This window comes from Trachemys scripta, chromosome 1 (genome assembly GCF_013100865.1).
Source record: "Trachemys scripta elegans isolate TJP31775 chromosome 1, CAS_Tse_1.0, whole genome shotgun sequence".
In the NCBI taxonomy this organism is placed as follows: Eukaryota; Metazoa; Chordata; order Testudines; family Emydidae; genus Trachemys; species Trachemys scripta.
In genome coordinates, this window is record NC_048298.1 from 62,111,807 (window position 1) to 62,132,262 (window position 20,456).

The window sequence follows — 20,456 nt, forward strand, 5'->3', positions numbered from 1 at the left end:
TCCCCCGCGGCAGTGGGAGCTGCAGCAGCGGCTGCTCCCGAGTCCCGCTGCCCGGGGGGACAACAACAGCCGCCGCCTGGCCCCGCGGGCCGCCCCCCTCCTCGCCCAACCACCCGACTGAGTCCTGCTCGCGGCCAGGCCGGACTGTTACTCACCCCGGCCCCGCGCTTCCCCTGAGTCTCCCGGGCCTCCCTCTAGCGCTTGCGGAGGAAGGGTTTTGTTTTGTTTTTTTTGGCCCCGCCCCCCGCCACGCCCCCCCCCGCCACGTCACCCCCCCCGCGTCCCGATATTTGTATTTGGTGATCTGGTCACCCTAGTTTGGGGTGGACCTGTGAATGAAACCATTCATGACTAAAATGGGCAATACAAATCTTTATACCAGCAAACTGCACATATGCACAAACAGTGTATATGTTAGTCCAGGGGTAGGCAACCTATGGCACACGTGCCAAAGGCGGCACACGAGCTGATTTTTAGTGGCACTCACACTGTCCGGGTCCTGGCCACCGGTCCAGAGGGCTCTGCATTTTAATTTAATTTTAAATGAAGCTTCTTAAGCATTTTGAAACCTTATTTACTTTACATACAACAATCGTTTAGTTATATATTATAGACTTATAGAAAGAGACCTTCTAAAAAGGTTAAAATGTATTACTGGCACGCAAAACCTTAAATTAGAGTGAATAAATGAAGACTCGGCACAGCACTTCTGAAAGGTTGCCGACCCCTGCGTTAGTGTATTATTCAGAGGTAAGTATAGCTGATGAAAATTGAGTGACTATTTTTATGTTTGTAAATTGGCTTGAACCTAAACGACAGAGCAGCAAAAATAACTGTTGTGACTGCTGAACTGAGCAAGTAAGGATACTGAGGCAATTGTAAACACCAAAGAGTTTATTATTCTGTTTGGTTTTTCACAAAACAACTTTCACCAGGGGGACACTTATTCTGGTTGAGTTATTTCAGATGATGAAAGGAAGGTTGTGTCATTTTCTATCAGACAAGATACATAAATATTACCAGAAGACTTTCATTCTCATGTCTGGAAAAGTGTAGGAATCTTAGAACTCTTATGCTTCAGCCTGGGTGATCTTCATAAGGCAAAGTTCTGCTGGTTAATCAGCTGTTTACACTCAGTGACAGATTTTTAATCTGTACTTCATCCATAGAAAAAACTCACTGATTTACACTCATGACTGAGACCCCCCATGAATTTGTGCACATTGCAAATCAGGAAGGAAGGAAAAACAAAAACTACCCCTCAAGGATGATGCATAATAAGTTTATCTTGTTAGTTTCACAAGTGTAATTAAAAATATTAACTGATACTCCATCGTTCAACAGAGTATATTTTGTAAAATAATGGTGTGTAGAAGTTGCTATAGAACTATGCTACAAAATCTTTGTGGAGAGTTGAGTTTTCACCAGCAGCTTTTAATATACATGATAAAGTGTGAAGTTCAGCAAGGTTCTCCTGTAGCAAATCACAGATATCACACACAAAAATCTTAAAAGCGCTTCCACCTTCTGGGTTAAAGGAAATTCGGCATACATGCCGATGACAAAGAAAATCTCTCTTCAGTACCCTCCTTTACGGGCTATATTCTGTCCTTTCAATGACAGGCAGAGTGATGGATGCAGGTTTCATTTTAGAATGTATAACTCCATCATAGGCAAAATGGAACCAGATTGCTGACACTTAAAATTAAAAAGGCTGTAGAGCAGTTTTTAAGCTAAGGGCTGGGGGAAAGCTGACAGGTGCGGAGGAGCACGTGGTTCGGACAAAGACATCCCTTAGAGGAGGATCTATTAATGGAGATTCTCTATGTCCTAGTAAGGATATAAGGATAGAAGAAGATAAAATACAGGCAGGATCTGATGAGAACCAGTCAAATAAAAAAAAGTCCGATTCAATTACATCATGTAATGGCAGACAGCTAAAAAGTGACTTTTTTTAAAAGTACTGATATACAAATGCTAGAAGTCTAAATAATAAGATGGGTGAACTAGAATGCCTCAAATTAAATGAGGATATTGCTATAGTAGGCATCACAGAAACTTGGTGGAATGAGGTTAGTCAATGGGACACAGTAATACCAGGGTACAAAAATATACAATAAGGACAGAACTGGTCATGCTGGTGGAGGAGTAGCACTATATGTGAAAGAAAGCGTAGAATCAAATGAAGTAAACATCTTAAATGAACCAAACTGCACCACAGAATCTCTATGGATAGTAATTGCTTGCTTGAATAATAAGAATATAGCAGTGAAGATATACTACCGACCACCTGCCCAGGATGGTGATAGTGATTGTGAAATACTCAGGGAGATTAGAGAGGTTATAAAATTTAACACACAATAATGGGGGATTTCAACTATCCCAGTATTGACTGGATACACGTCACCTCAGGATGGGATGCAGAGATAAAGTTTCTTCACACTTTAAATGACTGCTTCTTAGACCAGCTAGTTCTGGAACCCACAAGAAGAGAAGCAATTCTAGATTTAGTCCTAAGTGGAGCACAGGGTCTGGTCCAAGAGGTGAATATAGTGGACCGCTTGGTAATAGTGACCGTAATATAATTAAATTTAACATCTCTGTGGCAGGGAAACCACCACAGCAGCCCAACATGATAGCATTTGATTTCAGAAAGGAGGAACTACACAAAAACGAGGAGGTTAGTTAAACAGAAATTAAAAGGTACAGTGCCAAAAGTAAAATCCCTACAAGCTGCATGGAAAGATTTTAAAGACACCATAATACAGGCTCAACTTAAATGTATACCCCAAATTAAAAAAAAACATAGTAACAGGACAAGAAAAATACCACTGTGTCTAAACAAAGTAAAAAAAGCAGTCAGAGGCAAAAAGGCATCCTTTAAGAGGTGGAAGTTAAATCCTACTGAGGAAAATAGAAAGGAACATAAACTCTGGCAAGTGAAGTGTAAAAATATAGTTAGGAAAGCCAAAAAAGAATTTGAAGAACAGCTAGCCAGACTCAAAAAGTAATACCAAAAAAAAATTTAAGTACATCAGAAGCAGGAAGCCTGCTAAACAACCGGTGGGGCTACTGGACGATTAAGATGCTAAAGGAGCACTCAAAAACGATAAGGCCATTGCAGAGAAATTAAATGAATTATTTGCATCAGTCTTCACATCTGAGAACGTAAGGAAGATTCCCAAACCTGACCCATTCTTTTTAGGTGACAAATCTGAGGAACTGTCCCCAGTTGAGGTGTCATTAGAGGTGGTTTTGGAACAAATTGATAAATTAGACAAGAGTAAGTCATCCGGACTAGATGGTATTCACCCAAGAGTTCTGCAGGAACTCAAATGTGAAACTGCACAACTACTAACTTTGGTTTGTAACCTATCATTTAAATCAGCTTCTGCACCAAATGACTAGAGGATAACTAATGTGATGCCAATTTTTAAAAAGGGCTACAGAGGTGATCCCGGCAATTACAGGCCGGTAAGCCTGACTTCAGTACTGGACAATCTAGAGTAAAGAACAGAATTGTCAGACACATAGATTAACATAATTTGTTGGGGAAGAATCAACATGGCTTTTGTAAAGGGAAATTATGCCTCACGAATCTCCTAGAATTCTTTGAGGGGACCAATAAGCATGTGGACAAGAGGGATCCAGTAGATACAGTGTACTTAGATTTTCAGAAAGCCTTTGACAAGGTCCCTCACCAAAGGCTCTTAAGCAAAGTAAGTTGTCATGGGATAAGAGGGAAGGTCCTCTCATGGATTGGTAACTGGTTATAAATAATACATTTATGGAGATATCCTATCTCCTAGAACTGGAAGGAACCTTGAAAGGTCATTTGAGTCCAGCCCCCTGCCTTCACTAGCAGGACCAAGTACTGAATTTACCCCAGATCCCTAAGTGGCCCCCTCAAGGATTGAACTCACAACCCTGGGTTTAGCAGGCCAATGCTCAAACCACTGAGCTATCCCTCACCCCATAAGGATGGTGCTAGTGATTGTGAAATGCTCCCATAAGACCAGTTAAAGATAGGAAACAAAAGGTAGGAATAAATGGTCAGTTTTCACAATGGAGAGAGGTAAATACTGGTGTCCCCCAACAGTCTATACTGGGACAGGTATTATTCAACATATTCATAAATGATCTGGAAAAGGGATAAACAGTGAGGTGGCAAAATTTGCAGATGATGCAAAACTACTCAAGACTGCTTTGGGCTTAACTGACTGCGAAGAGCTACAAAGGGATCTCATAAAACTGAGTGACTGGGCAACAAAATGGCAGATGAAATTCAATGTTGATTAATGCCGAGTAATGCACATTGGAAAACAAATATACATATAAAACGATGGGGTCTAAATTAGCTGTTACCATTCAAGAAAGATCTTGGGGTCACTGTGGATAGTTCTCTGAAAACATTCATTCATTGTGCCGCAGCAGTCTAAAAAGCCAACAGAATGTTGGGAATTTTTAAGAAAGGGTTACATAATAAGACAGAAAATATCATATTGCCTCTATATAAATCCATGGTATGCCCACATCTTGAATACTGCATGCAGATGTGGTCGCCCCATCTCAAAAAAAGATATATTCAAATTGGAAAAGGTTCAGAAAAGGGCAACAAAAATGATTAGGGGTATAGACCAGCATCCATATGAGGAAAGATTAATTAGATTCGGACTTTTCAGCTTGGAAAAAGAGACAACTAAGGGGGAATATGATAGAGGTCTATAAAATCATGACTGGTGTGGAGAAAGTACATATGGAAGTGTTATTTACTCCTTCTCATAACACAAGAACTAGGGATCACCAAATGAAATTAATAAGCAGCAGATCTAAAACGAAAAAAAGGAAGCATTTCTTCACACAACACAGTAAACCTGTGGAACTCCTTGCCAGAGGATGCTGTGAAGGCCAAAACACTAACAGGGTTAAAAAAAAAAAACCAACTAGATAAATTCATGGAGGATAGGTCCATTAATGACTGTTAGCCTGGATGGGCAGGGACAGCGTCCCTAGCCGCTTTTTGCAAGAAGCTGGGAATGGGCGACAGGAGATGGATCACTTGATGATTACGTGTTCTGTTCATTTCCTCTGGGGCAACTGCCATTGGCCACTGTTGGAAGACAGGATACTGGGCTAGATGGACCTTTGGTCTAACCCAGTATGGGTATGTTGCCCCATTTTCTACACACGGTGGGAAAACTCAAGCTGTTCTATCAGGAAACTGCTAGCCATGGTACTAGCTCTTTAGTCTGGCAATGAAAAGAGGAGAAGAGCAGCAAAGGGAGGAACATATAATGTCTTGTCTATTTGGATGGCAAGGTTTTCAGGGAACAGGCAGTTTCTCATCATGTTAATGTACAGCACCCAGCACAGACCTTGATTTCATTTGGGATCTATTGTAATATAAATATATGACAAAGTGGATAATCTTCCACTTTCCTGTGAGCAATGGAGAGAAGATTCCCTGCATACCCTTCTTATACTTGTGGTAGCTGAGAGGTGTTTCATTTGTTAAGGGAGATCTTCTTTTTTAAAACTTAGTAAACACCAAACCCTGGAAGGTTCTGTCCACGACTTTCAAATGACCACAGAGAAGAGAGGAGAAATTGTGGATCATGATGCACGACTTCAGCATCTTGTGTGTCAGCTGCTAGTGCAAGGTCAGTCTCAGTTCACTGTCTGGGCTCTTCCTCCAGGACACCTGGCCTAGTAAGCCCACAGTGATGCCATTAGTGTTTCTTAGTTTCAGAAACCATACACCAAATCTTAAACTGAAACCCCAGTCTAGCATGTGAGATCCTGTAATACGCAGGACATTACATCACTCCAAATAAGAAAACTAAAACCTCAACAGAAAACAATCCCTGTTAATTCCACGAAAAAAAAACGCTCAGCAATGGCCAGTCCCACAACTTACTAGGTAGAAAAAAAAAGAAGTGACAGTGTTTGGAAAACAAGTTTAATAATGTAGCTTGTTTCTTCATTCCGAGACCAGCAGGAGCAACGGGAACACCTCATGTTACTCACGAATGACCCATTAATGGCTGACTCAGGAGCAATGTCAATGGGCTCTAGAAAAGGAATTGCATCCGGCTTTTTGAATGTTAGTGGAGATAGAAAAGGGAGGGAGGGAGGGAGGGAGAGAGAGAAAAAAGTATGGTGGAAATTACTTTATATTGCAAAACCCATTTAGAAGTGACTCCAGACTCCCATTCCACTGAGCCCCAACCAGCTACACCCAGATCCCTACCTTGCCAAGTGTCCCAGCACCCAGACCCTGCACTGAGCCCCCCATACCCAGAACCTCTGCCAAATCCCATCCCACTACACCCATACACCTCCCCACTGAGCCCCAACCACCTTCACCTTAAGACCCCCCTAGAGAATCCCATTGCCTATGCAACTGCAACACCCCAATAAGCCACCATGTGTCCATATCCCCCACTGAGCTGCCTGTACCCTGACTGCCTCATACAGAACCCTCTTACCCCACACCAGGCCCTTCTACACTTGTATCCTGCTGGACTGAGCTTCTCTGCCCACACACAAGGAGGCAGGGACCCGGACTGTTTCTGAGGCGGGCCCAGCCCTTGCAATGTGTCAGGGTCGGATGCAGCCTCACCACCAAGTCCCTGTCCTGCAGGGCCGGTGCAATGAAGTTTCGCGCCCTAGGCGAAACTTCGACCTTGCCTCCTCGCCCCCCCTAGCCGTGCAGCAGCTCCCCGCCCCCCCTCCGCCCTGAGGCACCCCCCTGTGGCAGCTCCCCACCCAGGGAGCCATGCAGCAGTTCCCCACCCCAGCTCACCTCTGCTCCGCCTCCTCCCTGAGCACGCCGCCCCCACTCTAATTCTCCTCCCCTCCCAGGCTTGCGGCGCCAAACAGCTGCTTGGGGCCGCAAGCCTGGGAGGCGGGAGAAGTGGAGCGACCACTGCGCTGGGAGAGGGAGACTGAGCCACACGTGTCAGCGCGCCGCCGGCAGCCCAGCCCAGGAACGCTGTAAAAAAAAAATTGGGGGGCACCGCTTTTTGGCGCCCCCAAATCTTGGCACCCTAGGCAACCGCCTAGTTTGCTTTAATGGTAGCACCGGCCCTGCTGTCCTGGGGGGAGAGGGTAGTCTGCAGGGTGATCTCCCATCTCCATGCAACCAGTGACCTGTGCTCCTCACTGCCATGCTGGAGCCTCCACATTTATTTATTGACAAATAAAATTTTGCAGAATTTTGTAGAGTTTTAAAATATAAAACTCACAGAATTTATTTTTTTGGGGGGTGGAGGGGGCACAGAATTCCCTCAGGAGTAACTAATGAGCTACAGAGCCTATGGAGAATGAGGTGCACCTTGATTTACCTTTTGATATGATCCTGCCTGTCTGCAAGAAGTTAAAACAAAGAAAGCAGTTAGTGGGGAAACAGGAAATGAAACAATCACAAAGATAAGTTACAGTAAAGAAAATATCAGGGATAAAATAATGGGAAAGCTATTAATTGAGGAATACTCCCTGTGTGGCTCCAGCTAAGCAGGCAAACTTTATTCTTCCCATTTCGGAACCCAGGTTGAAAGGTGATACCGACATTTAAAAGATACTGGTCCTAGGAAGGGAGGTAGATGGGAATGGATTTTCAGCTGCTGCCCTCAGTGTGGAACGCTGACAGGCACACAGGCAGGCAGGAACTGCAGCAAGCAGGGTCTCTCCCCCATCCAGATGGGGGTAACTGGGATGAATGGAACTTACAAAATCTTGCAGAGAAAGATTACAGTGTAGGTAAAACCCATGCATACAATGTAGGCCTTTCTGTGTGTTTCTCTCTTTGCTCTGCATGGTATGCACCTTTGGGTGAATACACAGTGCTTTGTTTTGAATAAGTTGTCTTTGAGTCACTTTAAATCAGTTGCTGTCACAGGTTCTGGGAGGAAGAGGACCAAACACGGCTGAACCGGTCAGGTTAGGAAAAAGGGTGGCCTTCCACAGTAGGATTGCCACCTGCCCATGTTGCAGCTCCCACATGACAGACTCACCATCACATTTTGCATTAAACTGGCAGACTCAGAAAGGCCAATGGCATGGGCCATTGAGACCAAGCCACGCATGTTATCCATAGAAGTCTCCCCAACATCAGCCTTGTTGTATTCTGGGAAATTTGCCCTCTTGCTATCCACCTCTCACACCAACACCTTTCACCAGCACTACATTTAAGCTGTAGTTTATGACCACATGCATATCTTCAAATAGGCATAATAGATCATTAATACATTTGGAAAAAATACACATGGCACTGCTCAAAACTGGGCTGATATGGAGATGTGTTTATAACAAAACACTTATAACCGAGAGCCTGGTGCTCACTTTACACTAAATTTAAAAACATTTGCTCTTGGATACAAACCGATCCGAATAATAAAATAAACTTGTAAAAAAGTTAATTTTCATTTTCCTCACTGGGGTTTCAATAGTCTCCCCTCAGTACACAGAGATAGGCACATAAATCCAAAGATACAAGAACAATGCAGACCAAAGCTCTCTCTTTTCCCAAGAATTTGCCAGTTTAACCATGCACAAAGTGTTACAGTTATGGAGCCAACTTAAAAAAAATTAAGGAAATTAGTTAGGGAAGTGGACTGAACTGAAGAACCCAAGGATCTGAATGTGGATGAGACTTGGAATTAGCTTCTGCAACTTTGACTTAAAGTATCTGAACCCTGCATCCCAAACAAAGGGGAAAAGATTGTAGGGAAGGGTTGCAGACCAAGCTGGATGAGCAAGCATCTCAAACAGGTGATTTAGAGAAAGCAGAAAGCCTATATAGGCAATGGAACATGGGAGGGATCAGCAAGGAAAGCTACCTCTTGGAGGTCAGAAAGTGTAGGGATAAAGTGAGAACTGCCAAAAGCCAAGCAGAGTTGACCTTGCAAAGGGAATTAAAACCAATATTAAAAAGGTTCTATAGACATATAAATTTGGGATCGGGAAGGAATTTTCCCCTGAATCGGGTTGGCAGAGACCCTGGGGGTTTTTTTTGCCTTCCTCTGCAGCATGGGGCACAGGTCTCTTGCAGGTTTAAACTAGTGTAAGTGGTGAATTCTTTGTAACTTGAAATCATTAAACCATGATTTGAGGACTTTAGTAACTCAGCCAGAGGTTAGGGGTCTATTTCAGGAGTGGATGGGTGAGGTTCTGTGACCTGCAATGTTCATGAGGTCAGACTAGATGATCATGATGGTTTCTTCTGACTTTAAAGTCTATAATATGAAATCTCAAATGTTAAAGCCCTGAGTTTTAATCACTATCAAGTAAAGACAGATCTGACAATGAAATTTTTAACTGACATGGTAAAAATATAATTTTGTTTTGACTGATAGTCTGTCACGATCAATCAAAACAAAATTATATTTTTACCATGTCAGTTAAAAATTTCATTGTATATATTTTACTTTGAAAGACAGAACTTCCATTTTGAATCTACATTTTGAGTTATTTGTCTGCATTTTTACTTTTATGGTGGTCCTATGTCAGTGGGAATTCATGCGGGAGCTGACATGTTATTGCATATATACCCAATCGAATACTATCATGCTTCATGGGCCATGAAGTTTGGATTTTATTTAGCATGAATTAGTAAATGTTTTTTTAATAAAAACAGTCTTCTGCTTAATTACAGTAGAAGTTTCTACAGCACATTTATCAACAATATGGTGACATTCTCTTTAATTGGACGAGGGAAACAATCTGCTTTCTTATAAACTTTGTATAGGCACTGTAGTCAATACTGCTTTGCACGAATTGTAGCTGATGAATTTCATTTGCTATTTATTGGGTTATTGATTATACGACAGACTATTTGAGAGAGGAAGTTATTTGAAAACTTATACTGCTGCTAGACTTGACTTGTTCCATAGAAAATGATTTTCTAAATGTCGCTGTTGCTTAGTAGTTTTCTTATAAGTAATAAAACCAGTCCAAGTTTAATATAATATGATATTTTAATGTCTGTGAAGAATCGTCTTCCGTTTTGAGTTTACTTTCAATTTACTTGCAAAGCGGCTTTTATCCCTCCAGAATATTGGAAATCTATAATGGAGCTTGTTAACTGAAATGTGTTTATTTGTGGACATTTCATTGCAAGTATTTTATTTTGTTTAAAATAACTTGCATTTGTTTTAGAGATTTAAGAATCTTCCTGCAGGACTTACTGATTTGACAATTTTTTGCACTGTCCTTGAAAGATGTACTTTAAGATTTTGTATCAAAGATACTGCAATTGATTTGCAATGAAGCCTGTTTGACTCAAAGGAACATTGTCATGCTAAACCTATTTTTTTTTTAAAGTTTCCATATCATTTACTTTTCACAATTTATGCTGTTTTCTCTAACACTCTGATTTATTTATTTATTTTTAAACCAGACAGACAAAAGGTGGAAAGAGAAACTGAAGGCACAGAGGTGAAACAGCTAGCCTGAGGTCCCACAGCAGATCAGTGGCAAAGCCAGGAACAGAACCCAAGTCTCCTGATTCCCAGTCCAATGTCCTGCCCTTGAATAAGTCGGTTTCATAAGTCAGTAGATCAGTTTCATTTTCTTATGCCCTAATAATATTTACTAGGCATTTCTACAAAGTGCATTCTGTACTTCACAAATAGATTAACATAAGAACATAAGAAAGGCCGTACCGGGTCAGACCAAAGGTCCAGCTAGCCCAGTATCCTGTCTACCGACAGTGGCCAATGCCAGGTGCCCCAGAGGGAGTGAACCTAACAGGCAATGATCAAGTGATCTCTCCCCTGCCATCCATCTCCATCCTCTGACAGGCAGAGGCGAGGGACACCATTCCTTACCCGTCCTGGCTCATAGCCACTAATGGACTTAACCACCATGAATTTATCCAGTTCTCTCTTAAACTCTGTCATAGTTTAAGAGAGATTAGTTTACCATCTATGCCCAGTTGGCAAGTATTGTCCTGATTTTACAGGAAGGAAAGTTGAAGCAGAGGTACTTAAATGATTTGTCCAAGATCATGAAGAGAATCAGTGGCAGAACCATAATTATAATTCAGGAGTTATTGGTTCCCAGTTCTCTATTCAGTCTACTGTCCTTTTTAACATTGTGGCATTGTGTTTGATACCCAATAGCCCAGGTGAATGTTTAACCCTCCCCCTGAAAAGAAATGTTTTTGTTAATACTTAAATATAGCACACCAAAACATTTCTCTATTCAGATTTTTAAATTCTTTTTTCACTGTAGGACTAGAGAAAAAAATGGAGGAGATAAGCTATATTTTCACACTTCCCCAAATAGTAAATGGAATTGTATGAATCTTGGTAGGTTCAAACAGCAGGCAGTATGAACAGTTTGTTTGGTTTCTACTCATGTTGAGTTTACACTCCTTGATTTAGATTTTGAGTGTGTTTGTCCCTGAATTCAATCGCTGTGATACTCAGACAAAAATATTGAGTTTCTCACGTTTTTTGGGGAACATTTTGAGAAAACAGCACTGAGTTTCAGGCCACTTGCAAAAATTTTGCGCAGCTCTGATAAAGAATTGTATTTTGTAATATCCCAAGCAAAGTATAAAATCTGTCTCCTAGCAGTGGCAAACCAAAATGCAGAACTTTATAGGAAATGTTCTCATTTAGAAGGTGTAGGGAAAAAATCTCTACTTCCAATGAAACTGGTGAGTGAGCTTGTTTTTTTTTTTTTTATTATTATTATTATTTTTTATTTAGACTTTGTTTCAGGGTGAAACTGATGTGTTTAAACACAGAAAAAATGTTGCAGATCTATTTTTGATTATTCTTCCATTTAGTTTAAACTGAATTAGCACATGATCACTTGAACCAAAGTTGTCCTCTATAACCAGTTCTTCTATGAGGTCCTCACTACTCACCAAGTACCAAATCTAAAATGGCATCACCTCTTGTTAGTTCAGCAACTATTTGGTGAAGAAATCGGTCAGTTATCACATCAATGAAAATCTGGCCCCTACTCTTATTTGTAGCACTTGTCCTCCAATCTATATCTGGGAAGTTAAAGTCTCCCATAATCACACAATTACCAGTAGTATTTATTTATTTAAAAACATTAAAGAGATCTCTATCCATATCCACATTGGATCCTGGTAGTCTGTAGCACATCCCAAGCTCTATATCAGAGGAACCTCTTGTACCTTTCTTTCCCAAAGTGGTTTTGGCTCAAACACACTCTGTTTTATCCATTCCATCACTTCTAATTTCTTTACAGTCTAAATCATTATTATACAATGCTACTCCACTACCTTTGCCTTTATTTCTGTCTTTTCTGAACAGCACATACCCTTCAACACCTGTACTCCAGTCATGACTACTGTTCTACCATGTTTCTGTTATCCCTATAACATCTGGTTTCACTTCCTGCACCAGTAGTTCTAGTTCCTCCATTTTCATAGAATCATAGAACTGGAAGGGACCTCTGGAGATCATCTAGTCCAGTCCCCTGCACTCGTGGCAGGATTAAGTATTATCTAGACCAGTGGTTCTTAACCTTTACTGCAGCCTGCACCCCTTTGGTTCTCAAAATATGTTCTCGCACTCCTTATCAAAAATCGTTGAAGTAGGTCAGTTCTTTAAACCTAGATACATCATAACTATAGAATGAAAGAGATAGAATTATACATTTATTTTAATTTTGCAGTAACATTAAGAATACATGAAAAATTATACACCTTTTTTTAGATTTATATATTTATTATTCCTTCTTTACATAGGCAACAAATCCTGAATTTTTTCCTAGCATGGCAGGGGCACCATCGGTGCAAATTGATCCACACATGTCAAGCGTTATCTTATGCTTAGGTTTGATTAAACAAAGTAGTTCTACTTACATGCCTGTGCTTAATTTGTGTTAAGAATCACTGACTTAGACCATCCCTGACAGGTGTTTGTCTAACCTACTCTTAAAAATCTCCAACGCTGGAGATTCCACAACCTCCCTAAGCAATTTATTCCAGTGTTTAAGCACCCTGACAGTTTGGAAGTTTTCCTAATGTCCAAACTAAGCCTCCCTTGCTGCAATTTAAGCCCATTGCTTTTTGTCTTATCCTCAGAGGTTAGGAAAAACAATTTTTCTTCCTCCTCCTTGTAACAATCTTTTACATACTTGAAAACTGTTATGTCCCCTCTCGGTCTTCTCTTTTCCAGACTAAACAAATCCAATTTTTTCAATCTTCCCTCATATGTCATGTTTTCTAGACCTTTAGTCATTTTTGTTGCTCTTCTCTGGACTCTCTCCAATTTGTCCACATCCTTCCTAAAATGTGGTGCCCAGAACTGGACACAATACTGTATCTGAGGCCTAATCAGCACGGAGCAGAGCGGAAGAATTCCTTCTCGTGTCTTGCTTACAACACTCCTGCTAATACATCCCAGAAGAATGTTTGCTTTTTTTGCAATAGCGTTACACTGTTGACTCATATTTAGCTTGTGGGCCATTATAACCCCCAAATCCCTTTCCACAGTACTCCTTCCTAGGCAGTCATTTCCCATTTTGTATGTGTGCAACTGATTGTTCCTTCATAAATGGAGTACTTTGCATTTGTCCTTACTGAATTTCATCCTATTTACTTCAGACCATTTCTCCAGTTTCATAGAATCATAGAATATCAGGGTTGGAAGGGACCTCAGGAGATCATCTAGTCCAACCCTCTGCTCAAAGCAGGACTAATCCCCAACTAGATCATTTTGTCTAGATCATTTTGAATTTTAATCCCATCTTCCAAACACTTGCAACCCAAGTACTTGTGTTACCCAGGATCCTGCATTGGTGTACAAATATCTTAACTGTTGCTGCGTGGCTTCGCCCACATTCCTCCCCCCAGGTACAGTCATTCTACTGCCAGTATTGCCTATCTGACTGGTATCAGCACTATCCTTCCTCTTAAGGTCCATGCTCCTATCCTCTGCTGTTCCTTTCTCCATTGCTGTATCCTTTCTTACTTGATTTTCCTCCCTCTCCATGTTAAAATCAGGCATGGAGATTACATGAGCATCTCCCAATGGTCTCCCCGGAGTTCCTAGTTTAAAGCTCTTTTAATGAGTTCTGCCAACCTCCATCCCAGAAGTTTATTTCCCTCCATACTCATCTGGAGTCTATCTCATGAAAACTGACCTCTGTTCATGAATGCGTCCCCAGTGGTCAAACATTTCAAAGTCCTCCTTATAGCACCGCTGCCTGAGCCATTTGTTGATCATCAGAATCTTTTCTCACCTTCACTCTCCTGTAGGGACAGGCAGAATGCCACTGAAGACCACCTGAGCCTCCATTCCCTTAAACGTCTTCCCCAGCCTGGCATAGTCTCCCTTGATATGTTCCAGTGAGAATCTGTGTCATTTGTTCCCATGTGAAGGATAATCAGTGGATTCTTTCCTGCTCCCATTAGGATCCTCTTCTGCCTCTGGTCCACATCCCGTATCTTAGCTCCCGGCTGACAGCACACCCTTCTTTTCTCTGGATCAGCTAGGGTGACAGGCCTGTCTGTTCTTCTTAGTAGGGAGACCCAAATCACGTACATCCAGCCTTCCTCCCATTCTTTCTGGCTGCAAGTCCTCTTGTCTTTTATTCTCCTTTGCAATCTTTTGCAAGTCATTTTGAATCTTCCTGGGGCTCTGAACTCCGGTATCTTTGTTGGCTCTTTCCCTCTTCTTATTGGACTACCCACTCTTCTCTTCTTTCTTGCCCTCCCTCCTTAAAGAGACTTAGGCACTCGGTTCTGGCTCAGAAGTTTGATTGTGCCTTAAAATTGCAATAATCTGATGGAATATGACTTGCTGATTTTTAAATGTATTTTCAATCTGCTATTCCATTATAAAGACGTTATTCCACACACAAAAATAAAAAATCATTAATTCTGGTTTGTGAAGCTACTTACCTTTCCTTACCACAGCTCTATTGCAATATGGCTCAAATGTGCCCTGGCATTGTAAACTTCAGAGGATCAAAAATGTTTTAATCTCACAGAAATGGTGTATGTGTGTAAACGGCAGAGAAATGTGGCTAAATAAGGAGCCCACACTCCCAACTACCCACACTTGGGCATAGCCACTAAACCATGTCCTCTACAAAACTTCAGCAGTCATTGGAACAGGTGGAAAAATGAAGAGGGGAAGGAGAAGTCTGGCAGCAGCTGCTCTAAAAAGTACATTCTCACTCCTACACTTGTAACTAACAAGGTTCATGTAAAAATAAACAGAATTAGTTAGTGCTGCTCTGAAACGCACGGAGTCATCCGCCATAGTTTGTGAAACCCTTTAGAGGATCACACCGTGCAGCCACAATTTCAGAGAGAATGACAGCAAGTCAGACAAGTTGTTATACTTTCACTGATGGGAACGGGATTAGCATGGGTCCACTGGCCCCAGCCAGCAGACCTTCCAGGCATCATGCATCTCACATGACATTTCATGCATTCCCATTGCAAAAGCAAAATGTTATGCATTCAGTGGGACTCTGGGCTGCATGAGGGTTTGGGCTGCAGTTTAGTTTGGCCACCACTAGGGGCCAGCATGGCACTTATATAGCAAGATGGCTTTTCTATTGTTATCCCCAGCCATAGGGAACCCCACTGAAGAGTGGGAGGTGGCTTCAGCACAGGGGCGTCATTTCAGAAAAATTCTAGTGTGGGAGAAGGGGAGCAAAGTTGCGTCAGTATCCCCTCAAAAGGCCGCAGCTGCTTGTGGGGAGTTAGTGAACTGGTCCCACTAGGGTTGCCAACTTTCTACTCACACAAAACCAAACGCCCTTGTCCCCCTGCCCGCCCCTCCGAGGCCCCACCCCCGCTCACTCCATCCCCCTCCCTCTGTCGCTCACTCTTTCCACCCTCACTCACTTTCTCATTTTCACTGGGCTGGCTAAGGGGGCTGGGGTGCAGACTCCGGGGTGGGGTGAGAAAGGAGTTCAGAGTGTGGAGGGGGCTCTGGGCTGGGGCAGGGGATGAGTGGTTTGGGGTGCAGGAGGGTGCTCCAGAATGGGATCAAGGTGTTCAGAGAATGGGAGGGGGATCAGGGATGGGGCTTATGACATTCTCATAAGCAAACTAGGGAAATGTGGTCTAGATGAATTTACTAAAGGTGGGTGCACAACTGGTTGAAAGACTGTATTTGAAGTCTGGTGGCACCTTAAACGCTAACAGATTTATTTGGGCATTAGCTTTCGCGGGTAAAAAACCCCACTTCTTCAGATGCATGGAGTGAAAATTACAGATACAGGCATAGATATACTGACACATGAAGAGAAGGGAGTTATCTTACAAGTGGAGAATCAATGTTGAAGGCCAATTCAGTCAGGGTGGATGTGGTCCACTTCCAATAATTGAGGAGGAAGTGTCAATACCAAGAGAGGGAAAATTGCTTTTGTAGTGAGCCAACTACTCCCAGTCCCTATTCAAGCCCAAATTAATGGTGTTACGTTTGCAAATGAATTGTAGCTCTGCAGTTTCTCTGTTTTTGAAGTTTTTTTGTTGAAGCATGGCTACTTTTAATCTGTTATTGAATGTCCAGGGAGACTGAAGTGTTCTCCTACTGGCTTTTGTATGTTACCATTCCTGATGTCTGATTTATGTCCATTTATTCTTTTACATAGAGACTGTCTGATTTGGCCAATGTACATGGCAGAGGGGCATTGCTGGCACATGATGGCATATATCACATTAGTAGATGTGCAGGTGAATGAGCCCCTGATGGCGTGGCTGATGTCGGGTCCTCTGATGGTGTCGCTAGAGTAGATATGGGGACAGAGTAGGAAATGGGATTTGTTACAGGGATTGGTTCTGAGGTTAGTATTTCTGTGGTGTGGTGAGTATTTGCTTCAGATTGTGGGGCTGTCTGTAAGCGAGGACTGGTCTGCCTCCCAAGGTCTGTGAGAGCGAGGGATCGTTTTCCAGGGTAGGTTGTAGATCGCTGATGATGTACTGTAGAGGTTTTAGCTGGGGGCTGTACGTGATGGCCAGTGGTGTTCTGTTGTTTTCCTTGTTGGGCCTGTCCTGTAGTAGGTGACTTCTGGGTACCCGTCTCACCTGGGCGGGACGTGAGGAAAGAGATTGACATAGCTAAGTGTCGTTATTGATGATTTGCTGTTAAATTGGGAGGGCGTATCTAGCGGGGTCCCACAAAGGTCAGTCCTGGGTCCGGTACTAGTAAATATTTTCATTAATGACTTGGCTAATGGAGTAGAGAGTAGGCTTAGAAAATTTGCAGATGACTCCAGGCTGAGAGGGGTTGCAAGCGCTTTGGACAGGTTTAAAATTCAAAATGACCTTGACAAATTGGAGATTTGGTCTGAATTAAACAAAATGAAATTCAATTTAGACAAGTGCAAAGTAATTCACAAAATAAAATGCACAGCTGCAAAATAAAATGCACAGCTACAAAATGGGGAACAAGTGTCTAGAATGGTAGCACTGCTGAAAAGTATTTATAGTGGATCAAACTGAATGAGTTGCCAACGTGATGCAGCTGCAAAAAAAAGGGGGGGGGCTAATACTGTATGATTCTGGGGTGTATAAACAGGAGTGTTGTATGTAAGGCACAGGAGTTAATTGTCCTGCCCTACTTGGCACTGGTGAGGCCCCAGCTGGAGAACTGTGTCCAGTTCTGGTCATCACAATTTAGGAAGGATGTAGACAGATTGGAAACAGTCCAGATAGCAACAAAAATGATAAAAGGTTTAGAAAACCTGACCAATGATGAAAGGCTGAAAAAATTGGGCATGTTTAGTCTTCAGAATAGAAGACTAGGGGACAACCTAATAAGTCTTCCAATATGTTAAGGTCTGTTATAAAGAGGATGGGATTAATTGTTCTCCATGTCTGCTGAAGGTAGAAGTAGTAGTAATGGGCTTACTCTGCAGCAAAGGAGATTTAGGTTAGATATTAGGAAAAACTTTCTAATTATGATAGCAGTTAAGGTCTGGAATATGCTTCCAAGGGAGGTCGGGGGTTCCTATAATTTGGATGTTTTTAAAAACCAAGTTGGACAAAAAGCTGTCAGGGCTGGTTTGGTTTACTTGGTCCTGCCATAGCGCTTAGGGCTGGACTTGATGACTTTTCAAGGCCCCTTCCACCCTACATTTCTATGATTCTATACCTGCCAAATTTTGTGCAGTTCCATGTGACATCTTAGACAAATTTATCTATTTTCTTATATAACAGATAATTTGCATGTTTCAGAGTAACAGCCGTGTTAGTCTGTATCCGCAAAAAGAAGAACAGGAGTACTTGTGGCACCCTATATGCATCCGAAGAAGTGGGCTGTAGTCCACGAAAGCTTATGCTCTAATAAATTTGTTAGTCTCTAAGGTGCCACAAGTACTCCTGTTCTTCTTTTTGCGGATAATTTGCATAGAGCCACAAACATCAGATTTTAAAATCCTGTATGGATGTAGTGCTGGTGAAAGGTGTTCTCTTGAGACTTTATTTCCCTGATCGGGTTCTTCAAGCATGAAGAGCAAGTATGGAAGACGCAAGGGCCTTGTTCCTTACACACCTCATAAGAAGAGGGTCTAGGGGGAGGGGGACACAGGCATCTTGTGGGGGGAGCTGAGGGAAGCAGTGATGTTTGAGGAAGGTGTTGATGCTGGGCAGGAAGGAACCTGTGTGAGAGCTGATATAAGCTGGCATTGGCCCCTTTCAGTTGCACACATACAAAATGGGAAATGACTGCCTAGGAAGGAGTATTGCGGAAAGGGATCTGGGGGTTATAGTGGACCACAAGCTAGCGTTGAGTGCCAAGTACCAGGGAAGATGTGGACAAATTGGAGAAAGTCCAGAGAAGAGCAACAAAAATAATTAAAGGTCTAGAAAACATGACCTATGAGCAGAGGTGAAAGTAAGCCGGCTTCTCTGGCGGTCATTTAAAGGGCACAAAGGCTCTGGCCGCTGCAGGGAGCCCCAAGCCCTTTAAAGCGCCACCGGAGCTCCGGCAGTGGGGCTTGGGTGGCGTTTCAAAGGGCTCAGGACTCCCCGCAGGGGCCGGAGCTCCAGGACCTTTAAATCACCGCCCAAACCCAGCTGCCAGAGCCCCGGGGCCCCAGCAGCCAGGCTCCAGCAGGGATTTAAAAGGCCTAGGGCTCCCCGCAGTGGCCGGAGCCCCGGGCCCTTTAAATCGCCTCTGGAGCCCTGCCGCCGCTACCCCAGCCTTAGCCCAAGCCCTGCTGCCCCGGGGTAGCGGTGTCAGGACTCCGGAGCCCCGGGCCCTTTAATTCGCCCCTGAGCCCCGGGGCTCCCAGCTGCCTGTGCAGCTGGTAGCTCCGGGGTGATTTAAAGGCCCTGGGGCTCCCAGCCACAGCCCCAGGGCCTTTAAATCTTGAAAGGCCCCATCTCTTCCAGTTGAGGCCACGCCTCACTCAGGACTCCGGGACTGTACCGGTAAGTCCTTTAAGTTACTCACACTCCTGCCTATGATGGAAGATTGAAAAAAATTGGGTTTGTTTAGTCTGGAAAAGAAAAGACTGAGAGGGGACATGATAACAGTTTCCAAGTACATAAAAGGTTGTTACAAGGAAGAGGGAGAAAAACTGTTCTTAATCACTGAGGATGGAACAAGAAGCAATGGGCTTAAATTGCAGCAAGAGAGGTTTAGGTTGGACATTAGGAAAAACTTCCTAACTAGCAGGGTAGTTAAGCACTGGAATAAATTGCCTAGGGAGGCTGTGGAATCTCCATCATTGGAGATTTTTAAGAGCAGGTTAGACAAACACCTGTCAGGGATGGTCTAGATCAGGGGTCGGCAATCTATGGCACGCGTGCCAAAGACGGCATGCGAGCCGATTTTTAATGGCACGCTGCTGCCTGCCGGGATCCCGCTCAGCCCGCTGCCGGCCTAGGTGAACGGAACCCCAGGCTGGCAGCAGGTTGAGCAGGTCAGCGGCTTAAGATCAGCATTTTAAATGAAGCTTCTTAAACATTTTGAAAACCTTGTTTACATACAACAGTAGTTTAGTTATATTATATAAAGACTTATAGAGAGAGACCTTCTAAAAAAGTTAAAATGTATTACCAGCACGCGAAACTTTAAATTAAAGTGAATAAATGAAGACTCAGCACACCACTTCTGAAAGGTTGCCGACCCCTGGTCTAGATCGGGGTGGCCAACCTGTGGCTCCGGAGCCACATGCAGCTCTTCAGATGTTAATATGCGGCTCCTTGTATAGGCATCGACTCTGGGGCTGGAGCTACAGGCGCCAACTTTCCAATGTGCCGGGGGTGCTCACTGCTCAACCCCTGGCTCTGCCACAGGCCCTGCCCTCCCTCCACACCTTCCCGCCCACTCCCCTGAGCCTGCTGGGCCCTCGCTTCTCTGCCCCCGCCCCCCCAGAACCCCCAGCATGCCACAAAACAGCTGATTGGGAGGTGCGGGGAGGGAGGGGAAGACGCTGATCTGGCTGGGCTGCCGATGGGTGGGAGGCACTGGAAGTAGTGGGAAGAAGCTGATGGGGGG

General features: G+C 43.2%; 1 protein-coding gene across 1 annotated transcript in view; it reads right to left on the reverse strand.

Moving 5' to 3' along the window:
- The window catches only part of GRIP1 (glutamate receptor interacting protein 1), a 544,307-nt gene that overhangs the window by 461,694 nt on the left and 62,157 nt on the right, over positions 1 to 20,456 (reverse strand). The gene's annotated exons all lie outside the window — the stretch shown is intronic.